The following is an 11900-nucleotide window of genomic DNA, read 5'->3' on the forward strand; positions in this document are numbered from 1 at the left end:
ACTAGTCTGCATTCCCACCAAGTGCATGAGGGTTCCCCTTCCTCCACATCCTCGCCAACACTTGATTTTATTGATGATAGCCATGTTAGCAGGTGTGATGTGGTATCTCATTGTGGTTTTAATTTGCATCTGTCTGATGGCTAGTGATGTTGAGCATTTTTTCATGTTCCTATGGGCCCTCTGTATGTTCTCCTTAGAGAGGTGTTTGTTCAGGTCCTTTGCCCATTTTTTAATTGGATTGTTTGTCTTTCTGGTGTTGAGTCATGTAAGTTCTTTATATATTTTGGAGATTAAACCCTCATTCAACGTATCGTTGGCAAATATATTCTCCCATACAGTTGGTTCCCTTTTCATTTTTATGATGGTTCCTTTAGTGGTGCAGAAGCTTTTTAATTTGATATAGTAGTACCATTTGTTTATTTTTTCCTTTATTTCCCTTGCCCTAGGAGATATATTGGCAAAAATAGTTATGTGAGATATTTGAAATTTTACTGCCAATGTTTTCCTCTAGGATTTTTATGGTATCATGACTTACACTGAATTTTTTTTTTGTCCATTTTGAGTTTATTCTGGTGTATGGTGCAAGATGGTGGTCTAGATTCTTTTTCTTTTTTTTTAAATTTTTTTTTGCATGTACCAGTCTAGTTCACCCAATACCATTTATTGAAGAGATTGTCTTTACTCCATTGTATTTTCTTGCCTCTTGTCAAATATTAATTGAAAAAATATCGAACACTTCATGAATTTGCATGTTATCCTTGCACAGAGGCCATGCTAATCTTCTCTGTATCATCCCAATTTTAGAATATGTGCTGCTGAAGCGAGCACTGAAAAAATTTTAAAAGTATTTTTTAGTACTGTATTTGAATGTTTCAATCACTGTGAAACTTTCACAATGACTTAGTTCTAAGATTTGTTTATCTAATCTTTGTAGTGTCAGGAGGGCAGTTATTATTTATCCCTCTTCTGCAAATGAAGAAACTGAGGCTCTGAGAATTGAAGTTATTTGCCATACACAAGAAGGCCTCCCAGAAAGAAAGGGGCAGGGCCAAACTTTGCATCCAGATCACAACCTGACCCTGTCTTCTTTCCACTTAACACAGGTTAAAAAAAAAAAGATAGCACAAGAGTAGCCACACAATTACTCCCTAAAAAAAAGAAAAAGAAAAGAAAGAAAAACCAAGGCAGTTGAGAACATCTCAGGATTATTAATCAGTTGAAAAAATCTCTTCACTTTGGGAATTACAAATTGCACTTGGGTTATTTGGTGAGGGGGAGACGTTGAGACATGAATAGCTGCATTTGTCATGTATATTGAAGGCCTTTGGGTTGTAAACTGTGATATGGATCAAGAGGAATGGCGCTTGGAGTGGGGCACATAGCCAGCTGCATTCTCTCCTTCACTCTCTCATGGCTCCTCATCCTCTCCTCACCTATGGGGAAGTGATGAGTGTTCTGGAAGGAGGGGGCCCATACTCAGAAAGTAGGGAGCTGAAGTGCTATTGCCCCAGACTTCAAGGAGAAAGAGGGCATTCACTAGACTGCAGTGTCTTCTGGTCCAAAGTCAAATACACACCCCACCTCTATCTCTGGGGCTGGCTGTAGAGGGAACCATTAGTTTGAAGTCATTTCTTCTAAAGGGCACATCCTAATGGGTCTGAGTCTAGATTCATGTATGTGCTGCTATCCAGTTGAGAGTACAGTTTCCTTTGTGATATGAAGAGCAAGTTAAGTTCATGCAAAGTAGAAAGATTTCAGAATAGTCCAAAGAAGAGGAGGATGGGGTTCCAAATTAATCTTGCCATGGAACCCCCATGGCTTTACTTCTGCTAACCCCTCTGGTGTTGGTAAGACTTAGAGTATTTTCTGATGTTATGGGCTATAGAGTACCCTGTAAAGTTCTCTTTCCCACAAAGGAGACTTGAGAGTTGGGCTCCAGTTCAGATTATCTCAAGAAATGACCATTGTAGATAACACACTCACAATCAGTCCAGGAAATAAATTCCATACATGAACCACTTACACTTGAAAGGCCCCAATTGCTGAAGGCCAGACTATTTGAACTACAGTTAAGGAAAGAATTTCTGTAATTTTCTATGAGCCTTCCAGGTTTCCTGCATATCAGCTGTCTCACTAGGGAAAAGGCATAGAAAAGTGAGATGCGGTTTTTTTTTTTTTGGACAGAATAGGGTATGATGGGAAAATCAGTACTTGAGAGGGCATTATATAACATTTAATCTAAAGATAAGAGTTTTGCTAATTATTAAATAAGTGTATGGAAGGAAACAATGTCCTTGGTCTAAAATTTTTATATCGAATAGCTCAATACTCCCAAAATCCTGGATAAGGTTCTAGTTTGTGGTAGGGAACGGATGGACACTTGGAAGAGATATTATAGAGGGAATTTGGGCATGGGACAAGAGACTGGGCTGGAGAACTCACTAATTCAAGCCTCAGATTCTGTGAAAACTAAAGGTGCCAATTGATTTTCTTAAGGAAATTGTACACTTTAAAGTATAAAGTTATAGAGATGCAGAACAAATTAATGATTACTAAAAGTTAGGGACGGTGGGTGTGCAGTGGGTGTGACTATAAAGGGGTGCACTAGGGTGATTTTTGTGGTTATGGAATAGTTTTGTATCTTGAATGTGGTGGTGCTTTCACAAGTCTATACCTGTAATAAAATAACTATTCACACACATTGTATCTATGTCAATTTTCTGGTCTTTATATGGTCCTAAAATTATGTGTGATATAATCATTGGGGAAGACTGAGTGAAGGGCAACTTCCTGTAAATCTGTAATTATTTCAAAATAAAAAGTTTTTAAAATCTCAAGCACAATTCTGCATTTTTAAAGTGCCCTACAAAACCCTTCATTTATCCAGTTTTTCTCTTTAGAGAACCCTACCCACACACACTGTAACTCCTTGATTCTTCAGAATTAGAAAAACAGACTTAGGAATGAATTTTTCCTTTTTCATCTTAATTTATTAATTGGAGAAAAAAAGTCAGAGAACACAAATACCCTTCTTTAACTTTTATCAAGAAATCTGATGTTTCAGATGCTGGTATTTGATTGGTGATGCCTTGAGCAGACTGGAAAGGTCCTACATCTGATTAAGCCAGCATGTCCCCCTGTCATGGAAAAAAACAAACAAACAGAAACATGTTAAATTTCTTTCATGCCTTTGATGTGAACAGAAGCATTAGGGTAGGAAGGAGGGAGAGGGGTCTTGTGGTTCTGAAGTAAGAGGTACTGGGCCACCACCCGAAGGAGAGAGGCTCCTTTCAGCTCAAAGGGAACTGTGTTTCTGGGGTTGAGAAACGTGGAGAAATTGCCCCAGGAGGTCAGGCACTTGCAAGAACAACAATTCAGCTAGCTTCAGAGAGGGGGCAGTTTGAGTTGAATGTGGAAGTGTGAACCAGCTTTCCCTCTCCACCTCCCCAAGTACACCAGAAGAGGAGATGACAGAGCCTGAGCCCTTCAATGTGAAGGGGCAGGTTATAAAGGGATATGGAGGGGAGCACCTGCTGCAGACTGTCAGCTTCCTGACACTATCTCCCAGAGGCCGCACTTGGACTTCATAGATTCTATGCATTTCAATGGAACTTCTTTAGTACATCTCATCTGGCACATGAAATTGGGCACTTGACTATAAGCAGTCTCATTCTCTCATTTTGAGTCAGAGGGGCCTGGGTTCAAGTCGTAGTTCTACCACTTACTAGCTATGTGATCTTGAGCAATCTGTCTTAACCTCTCTTCCCTGCAGTTTGCTCATCTATTAAATAGAAGTGATATCTGCCTTACAGGGTTTGTAAAGTATCTGGCACCTAACAGGTGCTTAGCAAATGTTACCCTTATCTTTGTTTATTGTTTCCCTGGTGAATTCCTTGAGAGCTCTTCTTGCTGCTCTCTCCCCAACCCCTGCAGTACCTAGCATAGGTTTGGGCACATAGCATGCTGTTAATGAATCCTTGCTGGCTAGGCTAAATGGAGCTTTCCTGGCTATTTCAGTGATGTTGATGAAGACCCAGAAATAGTCCTAAGGGACTATCAACATTCCATTTAAAGATATGAAGGTAACATGCTGAATTCTTTACTTTCCTGATATACACTGGTATAATAAAACTTCCCATGTGATAAGGACTATTTTTGGTACAAATATAATTTTAGACAAATATTATGTAGCTCAAGTAAAATTAAAGTCAGTGACTTAAGTACCGTGACAAAATCGCTTCTTGATCAGCTTAGCAGGTGTAGAGCAGGAAAAAAAAAATCAATTATAGACTGATGTGTTTATAACCACAGAATTTAGAAAGTTAACAAATAGAGCAAAAGTCTGAATTAACCCAGTCATATCTATATTCCAGTCATTGTCATTGATACTATACTTTAGTCTACAGTCATTTGTGAAGTACAGTGGAAAGAGTAATGGATCAGGAAGTGAAGACCACAGCTATAGTCCCAGATTTACTTGTTCATTCACTCATTCAGCCAAGAAATACTTACTGACTACCATGGGCGCTCTATGTTTCACAGACATGCTTCTGTTCTGCATGGAATTTCCTATCAGTAGCTATGTGATCGGTGGAAGTCACCTCACCTCTATGTGTCTGATGCTTCCCTTCTGTCAAATGGTGACAAATATATTTATGTCATAAGTATGAGAATTCTATGAGGAATGTAGGGGCCAGAACCTTACAGGCTATGGATTGTTTTCTATTATTGTCCTCTATTTAATGGTTATATTTCCTTTATTTATTTATTTTTTAAAGAAAGAATGGAGCTGGTTCTGAATGACATCTGAAAACCTAGCTTTCACCATTCTTTTTTAAAAAAGATTTTATTTATTTTTAGAAAAAGGAGAAAGGAGGGAGAAAGAGGAGAGAAACATCAATGTGCCTCTTGCATGCCCCCAAGTGGGGATGTGGCCTGCAACCCAGGCACATGCCCTGACTAGGGATCAAATCTGCAGCCCTTTGGTTCCTGGGCTGGCACTCAATCCACTGAGTCACACCAGCCAAGTGATGTTATATTTCTTGAATTTGCTAACTTTACTTTGTTTATATAACATAATGTCCTTGTTCTTAGGAAGCACATTGAAGTAATAAAGGGCAAAGGAAAATCATGTCTGCAACTTACTTTCAAGTGTTTCAGAAAAAGGGTGTGTGGCGTGGGGTGGGGAGAGAGAATGAGATGCTAACAACATGAATCTTGGTAAAGGTACAGCAAAGTTCTTTTTGCTATTTTTGTATACAATTTTGAGTTTAAAGTATTTTAAATTTTAAAATATCAAATGTATTATTTTGAGCATTTAACCATGTGCTGGCTGCCATGTTAGGTGTGAGATATTCAAAGGAGAAGACAGAGTCTCTATCCTTAATCCTGGAGTGGGAGGGATGAATGCAGAGGTCAGCACAATTCTGTGTGATAAACGATGCTGTAAGAGGAGAGAGGAGGTATGCTAAACCCAGACTTCTAAGGGGAAGGAGGTCAGAGGAGGCTCTTTACTGAGGAGGTTAAGGGGAGGCTTAAAGTTGAGGGAACTAATTAAGTTTGTAATGCTAGTGGGACATTCAAGCAGAACTGACTGACAGATGTTGGGATACAGAGATGATGCCTGGGCCTGTAGGCAGCAAGAAGAAGCCACATGCCTCCTGAGGACAGACAACACGGCATGGATTAGCATGTGTCTGGAGGGTCAGGCCAAAGTCACCATAGCATTTAAGGTAACATAAAAACAGACACAAGAAAACAACTTGAGGCTGAAAGGCTGAATACAAGTATGCTTTCTGATGGCTTGGCATGAAATTTGTGGTGCTGTATACTGAATGTCCCAGAGACAACAGCCTTCATATTAAAAAATATAAGTAATGTGGATAAGGACATGACCCCAAATTAGTTATGATTACCAGTAATAGACTGTGAGGTAGGAAGAGAATGTCAAGTGAGCATAAGAAACTAAAGAAATGATTTCTCAATAACAGGATGAGTAGACTTCTAGTCAAAATGGCAGTATAGACAGACATGGCCTGCCTTCTTGCACAACCACATCAAATTACAACTAAAATATAGAAAAATGATGACTCAGAATCATCAGAAATCGAGTTGAATGGAAGTCTGACAACTAAGGAATTAAAGAAACCATATCTATCCATACTGTAAGAGGGGCACAGATGCAAAATGGGCTTGTCCCACACCCACCTGTGGTGAATAAAAATTTGGGAGAAATACCTCAGGAGTGAGGAGTCCCAGCTCGACACCAGGGCCCCCAGCCCAGAGTTCCAGTGCCACAAAGATATAAGTCCCCACAACTTCTGGCTGCAAAAACCAGTGGGGACTGACTCAGTGGAAGAAACTGCTGGAGCCCCAAATAGTTCCTCTTAAAGAACCCACACACAAACTCACCTACTCAAGACTCATTCCCCCTGAGCTCCAGCACCTGGGTAGCAGCTTGAAATGACCAGCAGTATACTGGAAGAAACTGAAGTGTCTGGCATCAAGACGAGCAGAGGCCATTGTCCATTTTCTAAAACCTCCACCCACAGAGCCACAGAGCCAGCAAGCTGGTGCCATATCTGAGACTCAAAGAACCTGCCTAACACTATTTGACCCACCTTGGAGATCCCCAGAGACTCAGCCCCACCCAACTTACAGGCCAACCCAGTCTGCTTTTCCATATCAATGGCTGGTTTTGGCTCATGCTATACAGCTTCCTAAATCCTCTCAAACAAGCAACAGCTGGCCTCAGTGAGCCCCAGCCCAGGCACTAGCAGCAGCCAGCCTAGATTCACAGCTTGTTTTTGCCTGGGAATCTCCAAGTCCAGCACAAGTAGCAGCCATCTCAGATTGCTTTATAGCTCAGGCAGAGTGCCCCAGGCAAGCACAAGTGGGGGCTGACTTTGGCCTGCACCACCAGGGAAACCACAGGGCCAGCGCACCCAGTGGACAGCTACAGACCATGTCAGAGCACCACCACCCTACCCTTGAACAGCTGATCCTCCACGGAGGATGAAGGCTGGTGGTCAGTGGTCACTGCCAATCCTTGCAGCTGATTGGCCTGGGTAAATTCCTCCCACTGATTTGCCAACAGCAATCAGGCTCAACTATAAGAGGAGGGTGTATGCTGCCCACACAAAGGGTGCACCTCGAGTACCCAGCTTGGGTGATAGAGAATGCTGTGCCACTGGACCCTACAGGACACCTAGTACATTAGGCCGTACTACCAAGACACGGAGTCAAAGCAGTTCTACCTAATACATAGAAATAAACACAGGGAGGCTGCCAAAATGAGCAGACAAAGAAACATGGCCCAGATGACAGAACAGATCAAAACCCCAGAAAAAGGACTAAACAAAATGGAGATATGCAATCTATCAGATGCAGAGTTCAAAACACTGGTCATAAGGATGCTCAAGGAACTGAGTGAGGACCTCGGCAGCATAAAAAAAAATCCAGTCAGAAACAAAGGATACACTAATTGAGATAAAGAACAATTTACAGGGAAACAACAGTAGAGTGGATGAAGCTAACAATCAAATCAATGATTTGGAACATAACGAACCAAAACAACGAATCAGAACAGTAAGAAGACAAAGGAATCCAAAAAAATGAGACTAGTATAAGCAGCCTCTGGGACAACTCAAGAGGTCCAATGTTTACATCATAGGGGTGCCAGAAGGAGAAGAGAAAGAGCAAGAAATTAGAAATCTATCTGAAAAAATAGTGAAAGAAAACTTCCCTAATTTGGTGAAGGAAATAGATATACAAGTCCAGGAAGTAGAGAGAGTCCCAAACAAGATGGATGCAAAGAAACACATCATAATTGAAATGCCAAAAGTTAAAGAGAGAATCCTAAAAGCAGTAAGAGAAAAGCAGTTAGTTACCTACAGGGGAGTTCCCATAAGACTGTCAGCTGATTTCTAAAAAAAACTTTAGCAGGCTAGAAGGGACTGGCAAGAAATATTCAAAGTCATGTAAAACAGGGACCTACAGCCAAGATTGTCCTACCCAGCAAAGCTATCATTTACAATCAAAGGGCATATAGCTTCCCAGACAAGAAAAACCTAAAGAAGTACATCATCACCAAACCATTATTATATGAAATGTTAGAGGCCCTTATTTAAGAAAAAGGAGATCAAAACTATGAACAATAAAATGGCTAAAATATGTTTTTATCAACAATGGAAGCTAAAAAACAAACTATGCAAACAAGAACAGACAGAATTATGGATACGGAGCATGTTTTGATGCTTGCCAGATGGCAGGGGGTTGTTGGGGAATGTGTGCAGAGACGATGTGATTAAGAAGTACAAATAGGTAGTTACAGAATAGCCATGGGGATGTTAAGAATAGTATAGAAAATAGAGTAGCCAAAGAACTTATATGCATGACCCATGGACATGAACAATGGTGGAGGGACTGCCTGAGGGAGTGGGTGGTGCTTGGTAGAGCAGGGGCAAAGGGGGAAAAATCGGGACAACTGTAATAGCATAATCAATAAAATATAATAAAAAAAAGAAAATGATCAGCTAAAGTGTGTGCTTCCTTCAAAAGATAATCCTATTTGACTTAGAGAATAAACTGACCTGACTTCCTCCAGAGGCTCCTAAAATTCTTAGGCATAGTTTCATATGACTTCCCACTTCTTTTATTTAACTTCAAGATAAACTCATAGGTATATCATACTCAGTTAAAGAGAAGCTATGTGCATGTTGCCTCCCAAACTCTGTCACTTACAGACAGAAGGGTCTGATTGTATACATATTTGCCAGTGCCCTGTTTGGTAGAGACTGGGTATCTAGAAAGCTATGAAGCATATCAGCCTTTGGATCATGGTGACAAGAAAGAAATATAAAACAAAGTGAAACAAAACAGTGGATGTACTTTCTCTATTTCACCATATCCAAGATCTAAGGGTTTATAGAGCATGTTACCAAGCAACAAGCTTTGTTAATGCTCCTTTACTAAATAACTCCAGCAGGAATCCCGGTGTGTCTGAGTCTGGGACTTTTCAAATGTTGGGCAGGGGAAGGAAGCCATTTGTGTACTAGAAAATGTGGTGCTACCAACTAGGCTATCAACTAAAGGCTTCTGATGTCTTGTTTCCTTCATTGTGGATCCAGGGTTCATAAGCTTGCCTTTAGGGATTTCTATCCCATCATAGATGGTCTGCACCAAACAGATCCAACACTGTTTTCCTCTGTGACATAGGACCCACATAACACATTACATTTGTGGGCTATGTGGGGTCATTAGGCAATGCCTGCCCTGCACCAGAGATCCTAACTTCTACTGCTCCTAGACTGTTTCAATGAGAAGTTTACTTTAGTCTCCAATTTTCTCTAAGCCTTTAAAAAATATTACTATTTACTCTAGACAAGGGTTCATCTTCTTTTTATAAATCAAATATTGAAGGACAGCACCAGTGTTCACATTCCAGGGTTATTACATTATATTGAACTTTTCTTGGTTGTAAGCCTTTCATGGAAACTGGGTTCATCTGTGTGACTTGTGGAATTCTCATTACTCAATGGTAACTGAAACCAGGAAAGATATATTTGTTTCAAATTTCTTCAGTTGAGTGGTTCAAAGTCCCATATTATTTCCTATGCATAAAAATGTCTTGTTTTAAGAAACAAAGCACACTTCTCAGGAAGTTGAATAGCAGTAGTATGCTTTGAGAGACTAAGCACATTAACAGAGCCTAGGTACTCTTTCTCTACCAATGTATTACTTATTGTACTTATATTCTGCTTCTTCTGCCCAAAGGACTTGAATTAGATAACTTAAGTTGATACAGTATGTTTTTCATTTCTTCCCTCCTTGTTTTCTGCTGCCTCCTTCCTTGCAGCTGCCCAAGTGCCAACCCTCTCCCAACCACTGGAATCTGCCCAGGTCTGCCTTCTTCCAAAAGATGCCAGGGCCAATGATCCAAAGGTGTATTTTCTTCTCCTCTTCTAATCAAAACTCCTATCCTAGCAAGTCTGAAATCCATCTGAACATTCTGATTAAAATTCACAGGAAAATTAAAGTGACTAATAACATGAAAAACAGAGTGGGGACTGACTGGAGGAATGGGTGATGAGATGGGGAAGGGGGGCAAAGGGTGAAAATTGGAACTATAATAGCATAAACAATAAAAAATGTTTAACTTTCAAAAATAAAATAAAGCTAATGAGGAAAACTAACAATTTAACTTTAGGGGGTGTTTTATTTTAAAGCAGTCATTTAGTTCTAATCTCAATTGTTGGAATTTGGGGGTAGTGGTCAGAGTTGATGAAGTAGCTGGGAACCTCTGTCCCTTTCTTCTCCTCCAAGAATGACATGGAGTGGGCAGAAGCCATGGGGACTTCTCTCCTATACTCCCATTATTGTTCTCATTTATTTAGGAGGAAACTGGAGCTTAGGAGGGTTAATCACTTGGTCAAGTTTCCTTCTAAACAGGTACAATAATGGTATTTACATAATAAGAGTTGTGAAGATAAAATTATCTGCTACATGTAAAACACTAAGCTACCTGGGAAATAATAAGCACAGAATTTTAAAAGGGCTTCCTGTTATTGTCCTTATTTACAAGTTGGTTTCTGAAAGGAAAAGGCCAGTCCTAGGTATCCTTCAGTCTTCCTTTCTAGTTCTACACCTTCATTGCATGCAACACTGGCTTTCCATTTATGCTGGTGTTAGAAAGCTTCCTTTAAAATACATGTAAGTAGGGCAGAGTAAGTTGATTTAAAGAAAATCATTAGACATCAGATATGAGGTGGCATGTGGATATGGCAAAGATGATGATGATGTAAGTAAATACCCACTCCAGTGATACCTCATTGCTAGAATAAGTTCAAACTCCATAATGGAGTGACCACTATTTAATATTGCACTGTGCAATATTAATATTAGTTATTAATATTAATATCCCACACTCCCAGCCTTCCTGATCCCTTTTTGCCTGCTCTGTTTCTTTTTTCTATAGGACTTATCACCTTCTAACAGTTTTTAATAGTTTAGCATTTTTATTGTTTGTCTCTCTTTACCAGTCCCCCTTCCCCGACAGAAACTGTTTTTTGTTTTTTGTTCACTAAGTGAACAAAATAGTGCCTGGTCTGTTGTAGGGGGTCACTAAATATTTGGTGACTGACTGAGTGAAAGACCAAGGCATTCACAGTCCTTCAGAATCTGGTCCCATTGTCTTTTTCAGCTTCACCTCTTGTCATTCTCCCCTGAGTGGCACTGATACTAGCGGTTTCCCATGCACATCATTTGCTCCCCCATCTCTGCCCTGATAAATAATCATGGATCTTTGTAAAGATTTAGTTGTAAGATTGTTCTCCACAGTCTAGGTTTGTATCAGTGAAAAATTTGAAACAGCCTTAATGGATAGGTTAGAGAAATCATGAAGGGTATGCGGCAACATCTATCAAAATTACAAATGCACACAGCCTTTAAAGCAGCAGTCCTGCTTTTAGGAGTTTATCCTACAGATAAACTTGCTCGTGTGCCAGATGAGTGTGTGTTGGTGAGTCACTGCAGTGCTTTAGTCACTCCTATTAAACACAGCAGTGACAGAACTCATTAAATTATTATGCAGAGCTATATTTATTGATGTGGGAAGATCATAATAGCTAACATTAATTCAACTTGCTATGTGTCAGGCACTGTGATGTGTTTTTATATATTTTTATCTCATTCAATCCTCGTAACAGCCCTGTGGGTAGTTACTTAAAATAGTCCTCATTTTACACAGGAGGAAATGGACTCAGGGAAGTTAAATTACTTACCTAGGGTCAGACAACTCATATAGCAAAGTTGAAATGTCTGAAATACATTATGACAAAACAGAATGCATACTATGATTCACTTTTGTAAGAAAAAAACACATATAGATATACTAATGTTTA

The 11900-nt window shown here is 39.9% G+C and overlaps 1 non-coding gene across 1 annotated transcript; it reads right to left on the reverse strand.

Moving 5' to 3' along the window:
• Nucleotides 1–721: 721 nt before the first annotated feature.
• On the reverse strand, nucleotides 722–828 carry LOC149990678 (U6 spliceosomal RNA). The gene has a single exon (XR_016508710.1). It is a non-coding gene; the product is annotated as a U6 spliceosomal RNA (small nuclear RNA).
• Between the last annotated feature and the right edge of the window lie 11072 nt (nucleotides 829–11900).

The sequence above is a fragment of the Furipterus horrens genome, unplaced genomic scaffold (assembly GCF_987537825.1).
Source record: "Furipterus horrens unplaced genomic scaffold, mFurHor1.1.pri manual_scaffold_17, whole genome shotgun sequence".
Taxonomy (NCBI): Eukaryota; Metazoa; Chordata; class Mammalia; order Chiroptera; family Furipteridae; genus Furipterus; species Furipterus horrens.